Source organism: Lynx rufus, unplaced genomic scaffold, assembly GCF_022079265.1.
Source record: "Lynx rufus isolate CCGP_SWC_20201006 ecotype Redwood Valley unplaced genomic scaffold, mLynRuf1.p SCAF_9, whole genome shotgun sequence".
Classification (NCBI taxonomy): Eukaryota; Metazoa; Chordata; class Mammalia; order Carnivora; family Felidae; genus Lynx; species Lynx rufus.
Window position 1 is genome coordinate 68637587 of NW_025814897.1, and position 22158 is coordinate 68659744.

At 49.2% G+C, this 22158-nt stretch overlaps 1 protein-coding gene across 3 annotated transcripts in view; it reads left to right on the plus strand.

Annotated features, from left to right (window-relative positions):
• Positions 1–19742: 19742 nt before the first annotated feature.
• MICAL2 (microtubule associated monooxygenase, calponin and LIM domain containing 2) overlaps positions 19743–22158 on the plus strand; it is a 223342-nt gene continuing 220926 nt past the window's right edge. For all 3 annotated transcript variants that reach the window (XM_047070161.1, XM_047070162.1, XM_047070163.1), the window contains exon 1: positions 19743–19859. The gene's annotated coding sequence lies outside the window, so the exon portion shown is untranslated. The remainder of the gene's footprint in view (positions 19860–22158) is intronic.

Sequence of the window (22158 nt, forward strand, 5' to 3'; positions counted from 1 at the left end):
ATGATCCCACTTGTTGGGGAAATAGAATTTAAAAAGTATCAGGAATATCGTTTATGCATGCCTTGGTTTCCCCATGTCCACCAAGCTACCGCAAACTTCTCCTACCTTAACCCAGTGAAGGGCAGAGGGAATAAGTTAAGAGAGCTAGTCTCAGATCGAATAGTGGGTCAGCAGACTGGCCAGCCAAGACAGCCATTTGCTGAGTAACTTGGAGTAGACACTCAACTTCACTAAGACTTTTTTCTTTTCTCTAAGACTCAGAGGTTGATCTAGTTCAGAGGACCTCAAATCTTTCCTTTTATTTTTTTCAAAGCCGCATAACATTTCTCCAAAGGAAATCACCAGAGAACAAAACTGGCTGATTTAGGTGGGGACATCACACTTAGACACACCCACTCCCCTCGTAGTAGCTGCTGAGAAGCCACCAGAGAACCCCAGGGCTTTACAGAGCCCCATTTGAAAACCACAAGACTGGGGCACTTGACAAGAAAGGCTGGCCACCTAAAAGCTACTTCTTGCAGTCCTTTTCTCCTTACCTCCATGTAGAGGCTGAAAAGTTAAAATAATGAAAAGTATTAGCAGGCAATGGAGATTTAAAGACACTAGTAAAAACAAAGGAAGGGTTTATGTCTTATAACCCTCAGCAAACTTCTTAATATCCTCATTAGATGCTGTAATAGATCACAGAAACAGCCACAATTCTCTACTCCTCCTATTATTCACATGCTCTGTGAATTTATAGACCCTCTCACCAAGACACAGAATCGACTTCCCCACCCTTTGGATATGCACTGGCCTTGAGATTTGCTTTGAACAGTATTTAGAGAAGGTGATAGCATGCCAGTTCCAAGACTGTTAAGAAGCCTGTTGAACCCCTGATGCTGCCATGAGAACAGCCTGGGTTCGCCTGGGGAGTGAGAGATCAGGTAGAGAGAGCTGGGTTGACCCAGCTGAGGCCACCCCAGGGCAGCCAGCCCCTCGCCAACTGACTGAAGTCACATAAACAACAGACTCATGAGAAATAATACAGATGGCTGGGGTTTTTTAAAATAAGTTTTTAATGTAATGTTTATTTATTTTGAGAGAGAGAGAGAGAGAGAGAGAGAATGCAAGCAGGGAGAGGCAGAGAGAGAGAGGGAGACAGAATCTGAAGCAGGCTCCAGGCTCTGAGCTGTCAGCACAGAGCCCGACACAGGACTTGAACCCACAAACTGTGAGATCATGACCTGAGCCGAAGTCAGATGCTCAACCTACTGAGCCACCCAGGTGCCCCTGTTTTTTTTTTTTTTTTTTTACAATTAGTTAATTTTTTGAAAGAGAGAGAGAGCACGAGCAGGGAGAGAGGGGGAGAGTGAGAGAGAGAGAGAGAGAGAGAGAGAGAGAGAGAGAATCTTAAACCGGCTCGATGCTCAGCAGGGAGCCCAATGCAGGGCTCGATCCCATGACCCTGGGATCATGACCAGATCCAGGATCAAGAGTCAGACACTCAACCGAGTCACCCAGGCGTCCCACGTGGTGTTGGTTTATGGCATATGTTTTGGATATTCTATTTCTGATCTAGCTAGTTATTGTGGAGTAACAAACCACCCCCAACCTTAGTAGCTTAAAACAATTTATTATATACGAATTTATTATGATCTCCCATTGTTTTGTGCATTGGCCAGTCTCAGCTGGGCAATTCCCACCTGGGGCCTTTTATATGATCACAGTCAGATGGCAATGGGGGCTGCAGTTATCTGAAGGTTCGACTAGACCGGGGGTCTGAGATGGCTCAGGCAGCCCCACTGCTTGAGGCTGGCTGTCATCTGGGGGCCCGGCTGGGGCTACTGACTGCACATGACCCTTCCATGTGGCATGAGCCTCTCACAACACGGCCACTGGCTTCCAAGAGGCAGGAAGATGAAGCCGCCAGGCTGGTGAAGGGCTATGCCGGTTCAGCATCACTTCCCTCGTATTTTATAGGTCAAAACAGTCATAGCATCCTCCCAAATTCAAGAGGGCAAAGAAATAGATGTCGCCTCTTGATGGGGAAATGGCAAGATCACATTTCAAAAAACAATGCAGGATGCGCGACATGATTGGCGCCACCTTTGGGAGCCAGAAGCAGCCACAGCCGCGCAACAGTATTGTGGCAAAGGATAACAGAGATATTTGAATTTGGCAGATTTGGCATGGTCCCTTCTCCCCTGCACCACTGTTTTCTGTCTGTCCTCTTTGGCTCCTCAAATAATTGCACAGGGATCGGCACAGGCTGAGCAATTGGAGAGGAAGAACTACAGAACTCCTGGGAGAGGAGACGTTGCTGCCCACCTGAGGACACACACCCTTGGCACATGCCAGAGATGCTTTCTGTCAGAGCCCCGCCCACCTGCCTGGAGCCCCTGCCAGGGCAGCAGCCAGTCCGTCACCCCTGGGGCCGGCTCCCACTACTCCTGTCCCAGCATGCCTTGTAGCTGAGCCCAGCTGCTCATGGCAGGAAGCTTGCAGACGCCTCCCATGATGACTAGGGTTTTGGCTTGCCTTGGCACCAACATCCTGTCTGCCTCATTTCCTACCGAGGGGCAAACCGGAGTGGTTTCCAATTAGGCCCGTACCCCAGGGATCCGGGGACAAGAGACAGCCTTCTAGAACTCCTTCAGGAGCCATCAAGAAAGGGAGGAGTTCTGGGGAGCCAGGAGCAGGGAAGAGGGAGGTAAAAGTGAATTCTAAAGTCCAGAGTGTTCCTTCCTGGCTGAGGTAATGGCCCAGCAACGCGCCTTATGGAATGTGCACCTCACCTGAGCATCTGCTCCCAGGAGGCCAGCTCCTCCCTGCGGTGGCCAGCTCCTCCCTGCGGTGGCCTCCCCGCACCCACCACCACTCCCTCTGCTCACATACACCCTGTCCCTTCCATCCGCTGAGAGGTGAGGATGATCTCTTAGCAACATCCAGCAAATAAAGCAAGAGAAAGAGAATTATACCCACTGTAATACCTGCATATAGTAGAATACCTGAACAGAGAAAAGAAAATTTTGAGTTCTACCCCTCGAGATACATGTTTCTATGTCTGGAAGAGTTTGTTTGTTTTTATAATGTTTAACCCAATTATACTCTTCAGATCGCCTCTCTAGTACTCCCTTTGGTCTTTACCTGAGCCCCCCTCCCAGGCCACAGTGGTCATGGGTAGCTAAGGCTTTTCCGGCCTTGTTGCAAAGGTCAGGTTATCTTGCTAATTGGGTTCAGGACTCTCCTCTGCACCCGCCAGCCCTCCATGAACTGTGCCTTCCCCTTCAGAGAGGGTCCTCGGCTGTGAAGATCTGTCCTCCCCCCCTCCTTCCTCCTAGGGCAAACAGGAGCACTCTGGGAGACTGTGGTAATGGGGCTTCTAGGTGCACAGGACCCCTGGATGCAGATCTTGGGGGAGGAAAAAGGGGGTCAGGCCTGGAGCCTCCAACTCCACCAGCCTCCCTCCCTCCCCGCCCCCAGCTTCCTCTTTCCCTCTCTTCCTTCCATTGTGTCTCCCTTTTCTTCCCTCTCCCTCTCGTCAGGAATAGGCGAAAGTGAGTTCATGGCACTGGACCTGGATTCCATGGCCACAGGTAGTTGAGCTTGGCTCCCAGTTCTCTCACCGACTGTCTGTGGGACCCTGGTGGGATGAGTCACTTCAGCTCCCTGCGCCTTTTTTTCTCATCTCAAAAGGAAGATGATCGTGTCGCTATGCTGCGGACGTATCTTTTAAGCCCTTAACCCAGTGCCTGACATGTGATGGGTACTGAAGACACGTTCTCCGACTGTAACCCGCGTCAGGTAAGCCCCTCCTGTGCACCACATGCAGAAGGTCCAGGGGGAGCAAGGTAGAGATCCTGAAGCCTCTGTTGTCATCTTTCCATAATAGACTGTAGTGATTTGTTTCCATAAAAGGTGTAAGGAAACATAAAGAGCTTCCACTACCAGGCATTCGGGGACCAGATCCCAAGGGCTTCTGCACTTACAAACACAGAGGAGCCTGGTAGCAGGAATGAGAAGTCAAAACCGGATCGTGTGGCAAAGTAGGCCCTTGTTCAGTCTACTCAGCGCTTTGGTTTGCCTGAAATCTACCATTTCTCCAGGGAGAAGCTCCTGGGTACTATGTGCCCGTACTTCTGTCTGTGGAAGGCAGCCGGCCCGGAGCCCCATGCAGGCCTGCAAAGTCCCTCAGAGCCACCAGTGCTGGGATGTCATAGGGTCCCAGCAAATGCCTCTCTGCTTTGAGAGATTTAGGCGGGGTGGCATAGTGGTTTCATCACTCGGCATCACCAGCTCTGATGGGGGTGGGGGGACTGCCTAAAGAACCAGGTTGGAAGGCAGCTGAGAGCCCCAGGTTTGGAGCACTGGTAGTATCTGCCACAGTGGGGTTAGGAAGCAGCCAAACCTCGGCAGTCCGTTTGAACAGCCTGCTCTCATTTCCTGCTGGCTCGGCTCTGCCCACGCCCGGTGATCGCTTTCTCAGATGCACTTTACTCTTCCATTGGGAATGGTGCTCCGGGGCTCATGGCCACATCCCACACAAAAGGAAACCTGAGAAAACGGAGAGCTTTACCTGACTCACGGATTAGAAAATTCAATACCACAAATGTGAGAATTTCTCTCAAATTAGTATGTAAATTTAGCAAAATGCCTACCAAAATCTCAATAAAGATTTACAAGCCAATTCTAAAATTCATGTGGGAGAGAGAAGTCCAAAGAATAGCTTAAGTGACTGTGAAGAAAAACAAGAAGACTGACCCTGCCAGCTACTAAGGCCTATGAGGAAGCCACTGATCTGAAGGAATTCGTGCAGGAATGGAATAGACCAATGGGATAGAGGGGAGAGCCCAGAAATAGACCCACATGTATCCGAATACCTGACATATGACCAAGGATAGCCCATTCAGTAAACAAGGTCAGATAATTGGTTTCCATACGGAGAAGTGAAAATTCAAGATGGAACTCAAGAAAAAAAAAGAATGTGAGACTTTTTGGAACAGAATGTACATATAAAAGGCTATAATTATGGCATTCAGGTAAGGAAATATTTTTTAGAGAGAAAGAACAACAACAAACCCACAGACCATAAAGGAAACAATAAATTTATTGTAAATTAAGATTAAGGCAAAAGTTCAAGGAAAGACACAACCAAATAAAAAGATGAGATGCGGACTATATCCAGAATAAGTAAAGAACTTCTACAATCAATAAGGAAAAGGCCACCTAGCAGAATATAATGAACAAAGGGTATGACTTGGAAATTCACAAATAAATGACACCCAAATGTTCAATAAACGTAAGCTTCACCTCCACCGTAATTGGGAAAATGCAGATTAAAATGACAATGAGGTATTTTATCCCCATCGGATTGGCAAGACTTTTAAAGTCTGATAACGCCAACTGTGGATTGCACTGGTGCATTCTGGGTAAGACAGCACCGATGGCAGGAAATAGGATCCCTTAGGAGAACAATGTGTTCCTACCTAGTGAAGATGAAAATAAATATTCCCTATGATCCAGCCATACCAATTCTACACATGTAGGAAAAACTCTTACACGTCCAGAAGGAGATATACACAGGATGTTTTCGTGATATCAATTATAATAGCAAAAAAATGTCTCTCAGCAGGCGAATGAGCAAATCAAATGTGTTACAGTCACTCAGTGGAATACTAACCAACAAAGCAGACCCTCGTGAATAATTTTCAAATATCAACATGGATCAATCTCAAAGACAACGGTAAAACATCATAATTTCATAGTATGAATTCATATCAAATTAATGTTTAGAAATATGAAAAACATTACAAAACCTTGTTTAGAAATATATGCCTGTATGGTAATGGTGTAAAAATATATATTAGAATGTTAAGCACCATGAAGAACACCATTCATGAGGAAAGGGAATGTGTCCCTTCGGGGTTATGATTACCTATAATGGTTGTGTTTCTAAAAAAAAAAACAGAAAGAACAACAAAAACATCTGAAGCAAACAGGGCAAAATGAGAAGATTTGCAAAGCTGTATGGTGGGGATAAGACTGATGTGTTATGCTTTGTTTCCTTGTTCGCGATACTAGAAGAAAGTCCCCAGGTCCCTGCTCTCTGAGTTTCCTTCAGATGCACAATTATGGCTTGGGAGAACACAGGGCCTTATATTTATTCCCAGGAATTTCCCCAGAGACTGTGCCTCTCCTAACACGTTTCTCACCTATGGCATTTGATGACTTCACAATCATTAATTCAGTACCAGTTAAGTGCCATGCACTGACTAATTCAGGTGTGCCCCTTCCTAATATAGGAGCTTACAGGCTCTTAGAAGAGACACACAGGTAAATGGTCATGCCGTGATCAGCGCTACAGCTGACGTGTGTTTAAAAACATTGGGGTTAGTATAGTAGGAGCGAGCAGTTCTTTCCATCAAGGTGTGGGTGCAGGTAATGCAAGACCTTGAAGGTTAAGTTTGCAAGACATAGGGTTTCAGGAGAGGATAGCATGAGTAAAGGAAATGAGGCATGGGGTCCCTGTCGTGTTATGGGGTTGGATATCAGCCTCCAGATTGGACATGTGCTTCATAAACATTTTCCCCGCAGTGGTGGAAAAACCCAACAAAGCAAGGAAGCTGGTTAGGAACCCACTGAAGGGGTTTCAATGAGAGATGATGAAAGCCTGAACCACAACACAGTGATTTCGGTTATTGTTTCCCCCACGAAATTGCAAACTAACCAAGGGTAGGCACAATGGCTTAATCGGGTTTTGTTGATCTCTGCACCCCACAGTGTCTACAGTTGCACCCAACGTCTGATGGGAGCTCAGTGAATGCATGTTGATGGAAGGGAGGGAGGAAGGGAGCGGCCAGGCCCATAGTCCTACTCCCTCCTTTCACAGATAAGAAAACGGAGAGCTGCGGAGGGTAGTGATGTTTTCAAGGATGTCCTTATCTGGATGCTTACCACTGCCTCTAACACGGCAAAGAGCCCTGCAACCACCCTGCTAACAACGTAGAAGCACGTAGGTTCGTAACGACAGAGACCTTGCAGGTGAAAAGTTCTGATACAACAAATCCTGTTATAAAGCTGTGCTCTTCTGTGGAAGTGCTTTCTCTTCCTCCCAGGCAGAAAAAGAGTTCCTTTAAGACAGATGAAATTCTCTGAGATGAATAATACAAAACAATAGCCATTCACCTGGCCTCCTGCAAATAACAGGCTCTATTCAGGTGCCTCTGAAAATACCTGATTGTGTGCTGTTGGTATTGTGGGCCGGGCAAGCCCAGCAGCACTGGGAATTTTACAAGTCTTTTGTTCTGCCACCAACCAGTAATTGGCTCTCCACCTGCACATAGTAAACTTCCAGTCACCTGAACACAATTCACCCACATTAACAGACTGCAAAGGAAAACAACCTCCAAATCGCACACAGGTGTGAAGCCTTTGCAGCCTCCCTGGCCTCCTCACCTCCTCGCTGTGATTCCTCTTGCGTCTGAGAGAGACCCATCCTCCTCTGGTCCAAGGCTGTCCCTCCTCCCATCTCTCGTGGATCTGGCCAAGGCAGGTGTCAAATCTGCCCCTCTTGACCCTTCAACATCTTTCTTTCTGCATCTAAACATGCTAAGGCTTTCAGCAGAGAAATGAAAACCCCAGAAACCACTCTCTGTCTGCCTCTTCCTAGTCTGTGTGTCCCTTTCTAGTCAGAGGATTTTGCAAGGAGTCCTCCATATGTACTGTCTACCCCACCTCACCATCCATTCACTTCTTAGCCAACCCAGGGAGTCTGTACTTAATATTTATCTGGTGGGGGAGGGGCTCACTTGGGTGACTCAGTCAGTTAAGCGTCCAACTTTGGCTCAGGTCATGATCTCACTGCTTGTGAGTTCAAGCACCGCGTCGGGCTCTGTGCTAACAGCTTGGAGACTGGAGCCTGCTTCAGATTCTGTCTCCATCTCTCGCAACCTCCCCTGCTCACTCTCTGTCTCTGTCTCTGTCTCTGTCTCAAATATAAAATAAAACATAAAAAAATTAAAAAGAAATTATCTGGGATGGAAGGAGGAAGGGAGAGAAGGAGGGAGGGAAGGAAGGAAGGAAAGTGGGAAGGAAGGATGAGAAGAAGGAAGGAAAGAAAGGGAGGGAGGAAGCTGACATTTATTGTAACTATGTACCAAGCAATGTTCTAAGAATTTTTCATGTAATAACTTATGAAATCCTGACATCACTGTGATGTAAAAGCTATTTGTATTTACATTTTATAGATGAAGAAAGGAGGCATTGGCAGCTGGGTATTTGCCCTGAGTCATATCAAGCCAGAATTTGGGCAAAGGCTCTCTGGCTCCAGAGCCTGAACACTCTTACTTTGTACCTAGTTCAAGGTGCCTTGAAGTTAAAAATACACCAGAAGATGGCATGGACTTGTCCCATTCATTCATTCAGTCAGTCATCTGTTCATTATTTAACTCTTACTGAAGTCTACCATATGCAAGGCAGAGGGATAAAGACATGAATCTGCCATTAAGATTCTCAAAGTCCAAAGAGAGAGGACAATAATATGGGGGTGAAAAGAACTCTGGTTACTTGGTAGGCGGGCAGCTGGGGGAGCCCAGAGGAAGCAGCCTGCGTGGCTTAAAGCAGTGATTCCCAGATTTCACCATGCAGTGAAGTCGCCTGAGGTCTTTAAAAATGACTGATGCTTGGCACCTACCCGAGATGTTAGGATTGAATTGGCCCTGGGAGTTTTAAAAGCTCCCCCAGGTGATTCTAATGTTCAGCAAAATCTGGAAAATACTGACTTGAAAGGTATGAGTTGGAACTTCAATTTGCAAGTAATAAAAAAACCTAATTCAAACTATTTTAAGAAAAAAAAAGAGTGCGGAAATGTGTTGGCTTACATTTACAAAAGAGACCAAGGGTATATGGTTATGGGTAGGGTTTGATCCACACCCCAAAAGATGTCACCGGGGTGAGGTTTTCCTCTGCCCAGTGATGGCCCCAATCTGAGGCTCTCGTGGGTCACAAGATGCAGCCATTCTAGTCTCTGTACCTTCTTCCTTTATGTCCAGTGTAAAGAAGAGGTCTGATTTCCCCATAGCTCAAATAAAAGCCCAGAGTTGTGTTTCATTGGCTCTGACTTGGGCCTGAGCCAATTACTGGGACCTGAGAGGTGGAGACTGCCAGTTGGCCCAGCCTGGGTCACGTGTCCCACCCCTGAGGCCAGGAATTGGGAGCAGCTTCACCTGAAAGCCCACCCATGCTAGAGAGTGGAGGATTTGTGATAGCTTCTAGCATATTCTGGGGGCTGAGGGTGAGGAGTTTAACTGTATACTCTAGAAGACGGAGATACTTAAATAGGAGAACAACCTGATTGCTTTTGTCTTTGGAACATGGAATCCTGACAGTTATGGGAAGGACACATGTGGATTTTCAAGAGGTTGTTGTAGTTGTTGAGAGATGTTGGGACCCAAACTAAGACTGTGGCAACAAGGCGGGATAGGAGGGAGGCGACCCAAGAGAGGGTTCTGAACTATACCGACATGCTTTGTTATCCACTTGGAAAAGAAAAAGATTTAGAAAAAAAAAGAGAGGAACCACAGAGGACTCTGAAAATTCTAGTTTGGGAAGTGGGGTCCACCGTTAGTGAGATTAGGAATATTTAGTGCGTTTTGGACAATTCAGTGCGCATCTGTTGAGTGTGAGATGTCTCGAGGACTTCTGGGAGGTCCTGGGGGCAGATGAACGCAGGGATCTAGAATGGAGGAGAAGTTGAAAGTGGCCGGTGTCCGTGTGATAGTGGGCACTGGGGCAGCGGATGTGATGACCCGAGGGGAGCTGTGGACGGTGAAGAGAAGAAGGCACAGAGACTGAGGCTGGGTGGCCAGAGACATAGGACAAGAGGTGTCTGGGGATCAAAGGAAAGAGGGTTTTGAGAAAGGGGAGGGGGGCACGGCATCATGCGGTGCAAAAACATGACGGATGACGAGGATGACGGCTGGAAATAGAACATGAATTTGACAACCAGGAGGCCCCGCCACCCTCAGGAGAGAGCCAGGCGACAGCATTTGGGGTGAGGGAGCCTGGAGACAGACAAAACCAGCAGGGACAGAAAGTTCCTGATGGGACTTCTAGGGCCTCAAGGAGAGGAGCCAAATCGTTCCTCTGCGTTTGCTTTGTAGTTTTGTGTTTGTTTCCCTTTCTTTAAGTTTGCTTTAGTTTGTTTGGAGAGAGGTTTGAATGGAAAGCTGTCAGGAAAATCTGAGGGAGAGACAACGGTTGAAGAGAAAGTGATTTTCCTTAGAGATTGAAAGCAGATTAGTGGTTGCCAGGGGCTGGGGAAGAGAGGAGTGGGGAGAGCCAGCCTAAGGGGTGTAGGATTTCCTTTTGGGGTGCTAGAAATGTTCTGGAAAGAGATAGTGCATCATGATAGTTACTCCACATTGTGAATTTACTAAATGCCACCGAGTTTCACACTTTGAAATGGTCGAAATGGTGAATTTCTTATTATGGGTATTTTAACACGTACATAAATGCACACCACAAATGGTGATTTTATATATCATGCTTGGTGGACTTTCTGTGGATCATTTCATTTCATCCTTACAACAACCGCATGATAACTTTGTAACAACTTTACTGTCCCTATTTTATATACCAGACAACTAAGATTCAGAGAGGGATTAATTATTTAAGGTCACACAGATGTCAATTTAAGGTGATTCAACTACAAAACTCAAACTTGTAACCCCTTTCTGATCTTGCCTATATAGCACACAATTTCATAGGTGCATATATTGATACTAGAAATAGGTCCATATCCAGCAAGGTATTGATTCTCCAAATCTCTGGGTGATGACATTACTTTTTATATTCCTCTTTTTGATTGAGCACAGCTTTGATTAAAAAAAGGAAAAGCCTGTGGCACCTGGGTGGCTTAGTCAGTGAAGCATCCAAGTTCGGCTCAGGGCATGATCTCACAGCTAGTGAGTTTAAGCCCAGAGCCCGCTTCGGATCCTCTGTCCCCCTCTCTCTCGCACCTCCCCTGCTTGCCCTCTGTCTCTCAAAAATAAATGAACATTTCTTTTAAAAGGAAAAAGCCTACTTTTAATATAAAGAAGGAAAGGATGTAGGAGATACGGCCCTTCTCTGAAGATGTGACACGTGTGTAAGAAAGAATTGGAGTGTCACAGGGACACAGTGTTTACAGGATGTGGAAGGAACATGAACCAAGGCGATGAGGAGATGTCACAGGGTGGTGATCTAGACAAGTCTGAAAGGGAGTGATGGTCCTTGGTGGGAAAGCAAGAGGAAGGGCCCTTTGGAGGGAATAGAGGTATGAAACTCAGGGGCGCCTGGGTGGCGCAGTCGGTTAAGCATCCGACTTCAGCCAGGTCACGATCTCGCGGTCCGTGAGTTTGAGCCCCGCGTCAGGCTCTGGGCTGATGGCTCAGAGCCTGGAGCCTGTTTCCGATTCTGTGTCTCCCTCTCTCTCTGCCCCTCCCCCGTTCATGCTCTGTCTCTCTCTGTCCCAAAAGTAAAAAAACGTTGAAAAAAAAAATTAAAAAAAAAAGAAACTCTGAGGCCAGAAGGGCTGGGGGAGGAGTGGGGAGATACAGGCTGGAGCCAGTGGGGTGATGTTTTATGTCACCTCTTTCCTAGTCCTCCCTCTGCCCCTCTCCCATATCACTCTCCTCCTATTCTGCCCTTAATGAGCCATGCATGCCACATAAATTTGCTTTGCTCCATTCGGTCCACGGGACAGCCACGGCCTCATCATAAGATGCTTCCCTCGGTCCTCAGGGAATTGGAAAACCTTGAGGGCTGGCCTCTCAGGCATTCTTAGAAGGCCGCTTTGGCCATGCCTCCCTGCTTTGTGCTGGGATCCTGTGACTCTCAGGCACAGACCCAGAGCAGCCCTCACTCAATTGCTTCTTTGATTTTCTCCCAGTTGGACTGTCAGGGATTGTTGGCCAGTGGGAGGGTGTTGAGTGGTGAACTGTGCAGAGAACCAACTACTGCATTTCTCTCTGCCAGAAGTCAGATATCTTTTCAGACATGGCTGTACAGAGAGCGATCAGACCCCTTCAGCTTAGACACAGCCTAAACCCGTGTGCGTAAGGTGCAACTTGTATCATGACCAGCGGACCTCCAATGTATTTCCTCTTGGCAGTGCTTGTACACCTTTTGGGGTACGTTCCGTTATCTTTTTTTGTCACCTCTTTGGCATCTTGAACATTTTATACTGATAAGTCTAAGAGTCTTTCCTATTCCTAATGAGTATACGTCACATATGCAGCCTTGTATAATTAATGGGATAATGCTCCTGACGGGTTTCAGAGCCAGTGAGTGACAGGAGTTCAGGAGCAAGAGTGAGATACACCAGGGTTTGAATTCTAGTTCTGCCAGTTACTAGGACACAGTATTTAACCTCTTTGGTTTGGGTTTAGCCAAGTGTGGTGGTTAATTTTATGTGTCAACTTGGCTGGCTCAGATATTTGATTACACATCATTTCAGGGAGTGTCTTTGGGGGTGTTTCTGGATAAGAATGGGTAGAATGCCTGTTGCCCTCCCCAATGTCAGCAGACCTCATCCAATGCCTTGAGAGCCTATAGAACAAAAGGGCAGTAGAAGGGGGAATTCACTTCTTAGCCTGACTGCTGAACTGGAGCATTGGTCTTCTCCTGCCCTTGGAGGAGGCACGACTCTCTATGACTCTTGCCTTCGGCTGGCTGGTTCTCAGGCCTTCAGATTCAGATTGGAATTACACCACTGGCTTTCCTGGGTCTCCAGCCTGCAAAGGGTAGATTGTGGCACTACTTAGTCTCCATAATCACATGAGCAAATTTCTCATTTGTCTATCTGTCTCTGTATATCTCCTATTGGTTTCACTTATCTGGAACCCTAATATAAAAAGTGTAAAATAGCGTCAATAGTCTCAGTCAGTAATTCTCAGAAATTCTCACAGTCCTATGTGGATGTTGTGAAGAATAATAATGCATGCGCCCGTGGTCGGCTCACAAGAAGTGGCAGTTTTATTTACCATCATACCAGGGATTGATCAGGGAAGCAGGATCATTCATGGGATCTGGAATAAGGGATGATCATAGGGATTGGAGTTCACAACACAATGGTCTATGGAAAGCAGGCATCTCGGGTCGGCTGGTGGGCCCAAAGTTGTATCCTTTGGCAGAGCTGGTAAGTGGGAAGAAAATTTGGATGGGAGTGGGAGAAATTAAGAGGAAACTCGAACCCGGGCAACCCGGAACCCTTGAGGAGAAGCTGGGATTTGTATTTATTTCTCACCACTCACAACCTTAATGATGCAGTGACCCTTAGAAGCAGCTTGTGCATTTTGCCAAATTGGTGCATGCGCAGGGGCCCCGGACTCAGGGATGCTGGAGGAAGCTACTGCCAGGAGCCCAGCTACTGCCCCCTACGCCATCAACAACACGCATGCGCGGCAGTAGGGCCTGAAGCCCGGCACGGACCTTACCCGCGCGCCCGCAGCCTGCTGTCCCTTTCACCTTCCTAGTCTCCTAGGGGCTGGTACCTGCTTGGAACCCTCCAGGAAAGGGTGTTCTGGGAACCCCAATTGTAGCTTAGCAAGTTGCTATGAAATAAAATCGCCACACTCACAAATAGGGGAGAAAGCAACTGACATTTAATGAGGTCAACAATAAGCCTTCACGTTTGTCATCTGATTTGCTCCCTACTCTGCCCTTATGAGTAAGGGCTATTCTCTTCATTAACTGGCTTTGCTGGAAGTCACACCATTATGGACAGCAGAGGTTGCAGACAGGTTGTTGGAGCCTGAACCCTTTCCACCAGGATTTGACCTGTGTGGCTTTCTCAGGCTTTTCTGTCCCGGGGCTCCAGCTCCATCACGGTGATACCCTGAGTGCCCCTGCAGACTGCACTCCTCTGACAAGGGGAGGATGAGCCGTTCTGAACCCATCAGGGGTCAGGTTGCACTGAGCAGTCTAATGCCATCTGAACTGCATTGAGGGGAAAGATTTGAACAGAAAAGCAGTTGGGCAGGAATTCGATTTTAATTAAAATGTATTTACTACAGGATGCACTGCACTTAGAGAGAAGCTTAACGGGGGTTGGTATGTGGGGCAGGTGGGGGTACAGTGTGGACGGGGGGAGGTCAGAATGACATGACTCTCTGAGAGACAAAAAGCACGAATTCCTTCTGTGAGTTCATATCTGTACCAACCCAGCACATGGCTGTGTGTCCCTCCTTCTCTTCCTAACTGTACTCTGCTTTCAATCAAGTGACGGCCTCCCTCCCGTGCAGCCTGGTGTCTCAGGGGAGGCTGAGTTCCCCCAGAGCTAGGCAGGGGTCCCGCCCTGCACAGCCAATCAGCACATTCCAGTCCTCTGCTTACCCTAAGAGTTCAGGTGGGCATGTGATGCAATCCAGGCAGAGTGGGTCTCAGGACTTCTGCTTGGAATGCTGGGCCGGAAATGTTCTCTTTTGGATAAGGTTGCTGGTGGCAACAAGAGCTATTGGCAGTAGCTACAATGAGGAAAACCAGACTGAAGACAAAGCCAACTCAGAGGAAGGCGGAACCAAGAGAATTGCAAAGAAAGGTTGTTGGGGATCTCACTTCTGGTCTCTGCAATCATAGGAATCTCTTTCTCTCCTATTGTGGTTGGGTCTCTTCTACTGCATGGGGAACACGCTGACAGCTAGCCTTGACTTCTTCGGAAAGAGATAGCTCTATCTACACACTGGTCCTGAAGGCGAAATCCACTTGGACCATGGGCACATCTGTTGGACCAGTCACCACAGGGGCTCTGGTGTTGGCCAGGCCTGGGAGCTGTGCCCAGTCTGGTAGCTGGGAATATGTACAGAGCACAGGCTCACACGTCAGCCAGTCAGATTCACCCTGCCATATGCTGGTTCCTGCGAGAGCTTGAGCGAGTGACTTCACTTCTGCAAGATTCTATTTTTTCATCTCTAAGGTGTGGATGATAATTGTACTCTCTTCAAACACACAAGTTTAGAGATGGGAGTGGCCATGTTCTTGATCTGGAGTTGCTTATAATGATGCCTCTTAGAGACTCTAGTTCCCTACATCCTTATTAATATCACCCCCCATTTATTTTATTTAAAAACATTTATACATAATTTACTATGTACCAGTCACTGTAGTATGCACACATCTCTCTATTACTATTCCCCTATTATAGGTGAGGAGCCTGCTGTACAGAGAGGTTAAGTCACTTGCCCAGGGTCACACAGTTAACACATGGCAGAGCTGAGATTCAAACTCAGGCATCTTGACTTCAGAGACTATGTTACTAATTACTTAGCTAGAACGTCTCTTAGAATAACTGCACTGTACATATTTATGGGGTGGATATATGATGAATGGATGGGTGGGTGGGGGGTAGATGGACAGATAAACTTGAGTGAGTCCCCTCCATGAGCTGGAACAGAGAAAAGTATCCCTGTCCTTGCTCCTTGCCAGCTGCACTGAGGATTTGGAAGCGGCTTCCCTAGCTCCGTGCAATTTCAGCAGTGTGCTCTAGAATGGGTGGCAGGTTTGCATGAACGCGAGTCTGCCTGAGCTGCAGGTGTGGCCCAGCCTGCCTGGAGGATGCAATGGGTTTTATAGCATTGTTTCACCTCTTGTGTCTCTAAGGACCAGACTTATGTTCTTGTATTTCACAGTTGGCTTTGAGCTTGCACGTGTGCACACAGACACACAGGCATATACACTTCCCAGGGTATCTGGGCCTGGCGACAGACAACTTTCATAATCCCATGTCTCACCCTCTGCACACCCACTCTCTATTTGCTCTGGTTGGGATTTCATCTCCTTCCTGCTCTCAGCTCTCCAGCACTGACTTTCCCATCATTGCTGCCAACATGCACACAGTCCCCAAAGAGCTACAGGCATTACTGATTTTGACAGGTGCCATTTCTCCCCCAAACTGTCTCTGGAAAACCCACCGAAAATGTGGTAGGCCTGATGAGTTCCTACGGACCTTGAAAACATTTATACGTTTTCTCTATGGAAAATGGAGCATTCAGAGCCCTATCAGGAAGATAACGGGCTAGAACAAGGACCTAGTGATCTTGCTTCTCATACACTGTTTGAGGGAGGCACAAATGTTTCCACTTCCTGACTTAGGAAGTCCTTCTCCAAACATAGCTCCTAAGGTGGCCTGGGACCAGTCTGCCTTTATCTCATCATTTAAGAAGGTCATTGGACTTTGTATAGATACCAGTCTTCCTGTTTCTCCTGAAAGCCCAAAGGCTTTTGGTAGCAGTGTGGGGATGAAGCTGATGAGAACCAGCTTTCCTGGAACATCAGTACAGGAGGAAGAGGTCTGAGGTCCTGGACCCTTTTTCATTTGGATGGGGAGACACAGGTGGTATCTCTTTTTCCTGCCATTCAAATGCCGTGAGAGGCACCCTGGCTCCCCCACAGAAAATCTCTGCTTCAGGAATCCACGTAATGAGGAATTTAAGAAACAAAACAGATGATCATATGGGAAGGGGGTGAAGAGAAGAGAGGAAAACAAACCACAAGAGACTCTTAATGACAGAGAACAAACTGAGGGTTGATGGAGGGAGGTGGCTGGGGGATCGGCTAGATGGGTGATGGGTACTAAGGAGGGCACTTGTGATGAGCACTGGGTATTGTATGTAAGTGATGAATCACTGAATTCTACCCTCGAAAACAATATCGCACTGTATGTTAACTAACTAGAATTTAAATAAAACTTTGAAAAGGAAAAAAAGGAATCCACTTAGTTCAACTCTGACCTTCAAGCAAATTGCTAGGCTGGAAATAAAAAGAAGCCAGCCCTAACACCCCCAGAGCCTTTTCAGAACCCATCAGATAGATAACCAATGATGACGGAGATCACCAGCTGAAGTTTTTTCCAGGGAGGCACGTATGTGCTGGTAAACCCATCGCTTCCAGTCTGAGATGCAGATATTTTTAGGGATGAATCTGGGCCTTCCTTCTCTCCCTCCCTCTGATGCTAATGTGGCCATCTGTATCTCCCAGACAACCTTCACCAGCACACATTCTCCGTCCTGACAGAGTGGGCTGAGGAAGAGATTATTATTAAATATAGCATACTGAGCCACGGCACAAGGAGTGTGAGCTTGCCTGCGTGCTAGGAGTGAGGCGGGGGCGTTAGAGACCTGGAACACACTCCCACACTCCGTGACACTCACGAGCACCTTCCCTTCCCTGCAGCTCCGTTTATTTTTCTATTTCTTTAATCTGTTAAGTGAGGGGCTTAGCTGATATTTCCTCTACGGTCAGCTCTAACATTGCATGACCTTCTCTTTGAAGAGCTCAGTTGTATAAACTCCCAGACACACAGTCCAGCAGGATATGCCATGGTTACTGCTCTGTCTAGAGGGGGTGGCATTGTCTCCTGTCTCTTTTTCTATCCATCCTCTGGGGAGATGGCCAGGAAGGGTGGCTTGTGTGTGGTGGTGAGGGGCCCTGGCCACTGGCTTGCGAAGTCCCGAGGCTTACCCTCATCCACGCAGTTAGCCCCCATCAGCTCCCAGCTTGCCCTAAAAGCTCACCTAGCAAGGGTCTTTCTTACCCGAGCCCCAGAGTTAAAGAGATTGGGTGGGAGTAGGGTGGGGGAGAAGAGAGGAAGAGTCTAGAAAGGCACTGGTAAGTTTCAGTTTTTGAGCTAATCAAACTTCTATACTGAACAGTGCTATCTTGCAAAACTTGGTTGGCCCAAAGTGCTCCTGAAGTAGTGTTAAATTTAACTTGGAGAACATTGTGCTAGAGATAAGGTGATTGGAATTATAAAAAAAACATAAAAGTAATAAAGAATACAGTTCCTATAACACCTTGTACTTATGCTTATGGAGCATGAGTTACATGAATGCAGGAAACACATTCAGCTTCAGCTGGCAATAGCATTTGTGAATTGAATGAATGACTATCTCCAGCTAGATCCCCAACATGGGTGTCTCAGACACAGGCCAGAAGGAAGAGGCCCTGTGTCCACTGAGGCTTTGTGGTGAGGGTGTCTCCTGAAGCTCCTCTCTGTCTAGGGTTTCCTATATCAGTGTGTGAATAAAGCAGGGCCAAGCTGCTCTCATCTCTTGCCCTGACAGTGCCCAGGCCTGAGCTCAATGGAATGTTTGGGCAGGTCAGGCCCCAGAGCAGTTCCTTTAGAGATAGACGTGGCCTGTCCAGTGCTCCAGAGGCACGGGCAGGACTGTAGCGGCCCCAGTGCACTGTGGTTAGGCATGCACATTCTGGAATCAGATAGCTCTGGGCTCAAATTCCAACTCTGTTACCTATTAACCATGTGACCTTGACAAGTTACTTTGCCTCCCTCAGTCTCAGTTTCCACATCTGTTAAAGGGAAGGATAATAAAGATACGTACCTTACAGAGCCATACTCAGGATTCAATGAGAAAACGTGCCCAGAAAACACTCCATCAACTGGCCTCACAGGGGGAGATCTTTCTGAGTGGAGAGCTGCCCCTCTGGGAGCCACTGCTGTTTTACACACAGAGCAGGGGCGACTTTTGCTGAGGCTTATTTGCAGGAAGTTGATGGAACTCGAAAGATGCCAAGAGAACTACCAGGTAGGACAATCCCTGGGAAAACTCAAAAGGCCTGGAGTAGGATCACCTGGTAAGGAGCAGAGAGAACAAAATAAACCCCGGGTTTGATGGGGGCCAACTGTTCTGTTGGTACTTGCCTGGCAAGGGAACGTGGTGTCTCTAGAGGGTGGTCCGGTGCTGTGGAAACTCCAGCAGCCTGGAGCCACAACACTGTTTTCTCACTGCCCAAGCTTGCCTGTTCTCTCCCGGGTCAGCTCAGTTCCAAGAACCTTTATTGATGCCTACCTGGGGCCAAGCCAGTGATAGGCCCTGGGTCTCAGAGGTGACCAAGACATGGCTCCTGCCCCTGGGATCCCTGTTTCGTGATCCCTGCTATACTGGAGAAGTCCTGCACAAGCTATGTGTAGTATTTACCGCTTACGTCGTCGCTTTGCACCCCTCGCTAGGCCCCACGCTGTTCACACTGTATTTTCTGTGGATGGTGCCCTCTGGAGCTGAGGGGGTCTGGGCAACCCAGGAGCGTGGGCAGAGCAGAGATTAAGGTAGTCATCCGACAGCCAAGAGAACAGGGTGCTTCGGTGATTTTGACGAAGGTAACACAGGTGGTCTGTACTACCCTCCCTCTTCCCACCAGCTGTATTCGAAGCAAGGCCAGTCCAGGTGAAAGGAAGAGCCTATTAGCTAGCAGGGCGTTTGCGGAAGCCCAGGGTAGTCAAGGAGCAAAGCAAGGAGGGAGGTCCACGACCGTTACAGGAAGTGCCATGCTGCTCCCGCACTTTCAAAAGGGGAAGCTGAGGCTTGCTTTCCAGCTGCCCAAGCCAAGGAGCCGAGGCCCAGCCCCAGCCTCTTCCTTCACACTAAGGTTCTAGCGCCCAGGTTTTCATCTAGCAGCACCATCACGCCCTGCCTTCATTGGCCCTCCGCTCGTCTGGGTGGGAGCGCCCGGGGCTCCCCGCGCTGGGGGCAGGCTACAGCCCACGTGCGCCCGCGGCATACGCGGTGACAGCTGGCCCCATGGGGGCGGAGCGGGCGTGGAGTGGGGGTGGGCTCCGCGCCGCACTGCCATTGGCCGCGGGCCTCGGGTCGGGGGCGGGCCGCGCCCCCGGCTGCTCTGTCATTGGCCGCGCCGCCGATGGGGGCGGCTACCAGCCGGGTTGGCCGCGCCGAGCAGAACTGCAGGCGCTAGCCCGGCTAAGCCTGCGCGGGGCTGCCTCGGTGGCTCCCAGCTCCGCAGGCCGCCTGCGGGTCCTGAGCGCCGCGTCCGCGGCTCGAGGCGAACGCAGAAGCTAACCCGAGGCTCGGCGGCCGGCGCGGATCTCGGTAAGGGGGTGGGGTGGGGAACCGGGCTCCAGGGAGGGTGGGCGGGTGGGGACCGTGGGCAGCCGAGCCTGGACTCTGCGCCCTGGCCCGCGCCGGGGAGAGTCAGGTGCGGCCGCAGCATCTCTTGCCTCAAACCCACCCCGCGGGGAGCCCGGCAAGCAGGTGGCCCTGCCCCAGGGAGGCCGGGGCTGCCAGATAGGTCTCGGAATCGATTAGAACGCAATTAAAACTTGCCACTCTAGCCCGAACTACCTCTTACTCCTCCCCAACAACCAAACCTTGTAATTCTAAGCCTAGAAAATCCCCAAACGTCAACACAGAGTGGGCGCCACGCGCCAGTAGTACCGCATGCCACCGGGGCAGATCATTCCCAAACTTTGCTTTCCCATAATTTGGGCTCCGCTCTGTTCACGCTCTTTCCCGGCTCTTCACTGGGCACTCCCCTACCCAGCCCCGGTTCTCCTCCCTCCTTAACAACAGGAAGTTAAGTTGGGCCAAATGTCAGTGGCCTGCCTGGCCTCCTGCGGGCTGGGTTTGGGACTGAGTCCCGGCGGGTGGTGGAGGTGGCCAGGGGGCCGTGGTGCTGTCCTCTCTCTGCCGCATACCCTGCCCCCCCCCCCCCGCCCCCTGCAGCCCAGGCGCAGCTCAAGCGCACCCAGGTCCGGGAGCACCCCACCGGGCATCTGCCGCGCCTGCCTTGCTGTTGCCAGACTGGCTCTGAGGGGAAGTGGGGCCTTGCCCGAAGTCCCTGCCACCATTTACCTGGCTTCCAGACTGGAGCGGGTAGGGTTAACTTTATCCTAGGCCAGCCTCCCTCCCGGCAGAGCAAGGAATCGCCTTTGCTGGATGGGGAAGAGGCGTGTTGAAACCAGAGTAAACGTGTGTCTCCTTCCACATTGTTAATTCTGTAACCTGGTTCTTAAGGCCAAGAGAGCTTTTCTTTGGAAGCCTCTCAGGCCTTAGGGGGCTTGGGGTGGCAGTGTGTGGACCCTTTTGCTGTCAGTCCTGCTTTCTCACGATAGTCTTCTGTGGTTTCAGTGAAGGGTGAAGTCACTAACCGGCCCCCTTCTGGGCAGGTCCCTCAGGAAGAAAGCCAGTAGACGGCTGGCCCTCTGATGTTTATGTGCCGGGGGCTCTGGCACCTGGGCCAGCTCTGTTTTTGTCTTCTTGGCAGGGGAGGCAAACCCAGCAAGGGGGCCTCAAGTCTCCAGGGAAGCCCCCGATATTCTGAAGACTCTTTTTGCAGTAGGAAGTTGCCTTCAGGCAGAAGGCAGATTTACGAAGTGCCTACTGACAGGTCCTGTCCTGTGACACTTTTGCAGCAGATTGTGTGGTTGCTCTCCAAAAACTCTGTTTTTCTGTCCTCATTTTAGTCTCAGGTAGGGTAAGTGCCCAAGGTCCCACAGAAAGTGGCTGAGGTAGGATTTGAACCAGGCTCTGCCAGAACTAAACCCAGTGCTCTTCCTGCTGCCCTGTGGCTGTGGAAACTGAGGTGCTACAGAATCACGCCTCCACTGTGTGCCGATTGGAGCCTCGTGGCCTCTGAAAAGATTCTGTGCAAAGATTTGGGGGCTCCTGCTTTGGCAACGAACTTGAACTGACCCTGCTTAACCCAGGTTGTTCAGCCTGCAGACAGCTTGCTCAGTCTGTCCTCCAGTCAGGGATGAGTGGCTGGTGTTGGTCAGGCTGAGATGGGGAGGGATTAGCGGCTGGTGTTTGGGTGTTATCTGGGGGGTGAAGGGGGAGAGCCTGCCTCTGCCACTGACTTGGTCTCACCCCTGAGAGTTGGCTCCTGGGACTGTCTAGGAGGGCTATTACCTGGAATAACCTCTACCCCAGATCTGATTCTAGTTTTGTTTTATTTGCCGGGGCGGGGCTGGGGGGCAGTTGTTGAGGTTATGGTTGTAAGATGATTGAGATCCTCAGCTTGAGCATACCTTTCTTAAAAAAAATGACATCACTCTTGTCCCTGACTCCTTCCTTCCTTCAGTCCCAGACATCCCAGGCTTTCTGCTCATCTCTCTCCTTAAAAGCAAATCATGATTAGCCAGATACCAACCAGTTGTACGTTAGTAAAAAGCATCTTATGGACTAAGGTTGGTTTTAGCTGTGGTCATCGGAGGCCCATTCCCAGGAGCTGGAAGGAGCAGAGGAACAGCTGGGTAACCCTCCCTCTGCCTATAATTGGGGCATGTCTTCTCTCCATCCAGGTCCCTACCCTCATCTGGGTGTCTCCCAACCACTGACCTGCCCCTTTCACTGCCTGCTACTGAAGGGTAGAGGTCTTGCCTTGTTGGTG